General features: G+C 45.4%; 1 non-coding gene across 1 annotated transcript; it reads right to left on the bottom strand.

The window, feature by feature from the left end:
• Positions 1–389: 389 nt before the first annotated feature.
• On the bottom strand, positions 390–524 carry LOC123390844. The gene has a single exon (XR_006605450.1). It is a non-coding gene; the product is annotated as a small nucleolar RNA SNORA42/SNORA80 family (small nucleolar RNA).
• Between the last annotated feature and the right edge of the window lie 455 nt (positions 525–979).

The following is a 979-nucleotide window of genomic DNA, read 5'->3' on the forward strand; positions in this document are numbered from 1 at the left end:
CAGAGAGAGACAGTGAGAGAGGGAACACAAGCAGAAGGAGTGGGGGCCAGAGAAGGAGGCTTCGGGCTGAGCAGGGAGCCCCATGAGGGGCTTGATCCCAGGACCCTGGGATCATGACATGAGGCAAAGGCAGATGTTTAACTGACTTAGCCACCCACGTGCCCCAAGAATAGAAAGTTTAAATCTTCTAGAAATAATTACCCTGAGGTGTGCCCTGGTGAGATAACAGCTCTGTCACTGTGCAGTGGTAGATGCCTGAGCTGTAGGGCCCTTGGACCTAAGAGGTAGCTGCTCAGGGGACCAGTTTGCACTGCTAAATATATAGCTAAATGTATGTATTTGTTTGTTTGTTTGTTTTGTTTTGCTTTTACCCTGAGTGCTCACAGCTTCACTTCAAAATTCCCTTCAGTGCTCACAGCTCATCAGTGAAGAAGCTGGGCAGTGGGTCAGGGCTGCATACTCCCCTAGCATGGGTATACTATGAGAGGCCCCCAGAGAAAGGCCCACCATCAATCCATCCCTGTGTGCTTGCGCTGGCTTTTAAAAGCATTTCTACGATTGTGATAGTTTCTTCTTCTTTTTTAAGATTTTATTTATTTATTTGACAGAGAGGGATCACAAGTAGGCAGAGAAGCAGGCAGAGAGAGAGGAGGAAGCAGGCTCCCTGCTGAGCAGAGAGCCCGAAGTGGGGCTCAATCCCAGGACCCTGAGCCAAAGGCAGAGGCTTAACCCACTGAGCCACCCAGCCGCCTCTGTGACAGCTTCTTGATGATTGTCAAATCAGAATGATGGGCACATGGCAATTCATTTTATTGTTCACTTTACTTTTGTGTAGTTGATTTTTTTTTCCACAATAAATACTAAAAAAAAAAAAAAAAGATTCTGTTATATTTATAGCTTATTTTACAACTGCAGCCATGAAAAGAAGAAAATAGATGTATTTTTCCTAACTCTGAGAGGATCTCACAATCCCTTTGTG

This window comes from Mustela putorius, unplaced genomic scaffold, assembly GCF_011764305.1.
Source record: "Mustela putorius furo isolate JIRA1106 unplaced genomic scaffold, ASM1176430v1.1 tig00000145_pilon_pilon_pilon, whole genome shotgun sequence".
In the NCBI taxonomy this organism is placed as follows: Eukaryota; Metazoa; Chordata; class Mammalia; order Carnivora; family Mustelidae; genus Mustela; species Mustela putorius.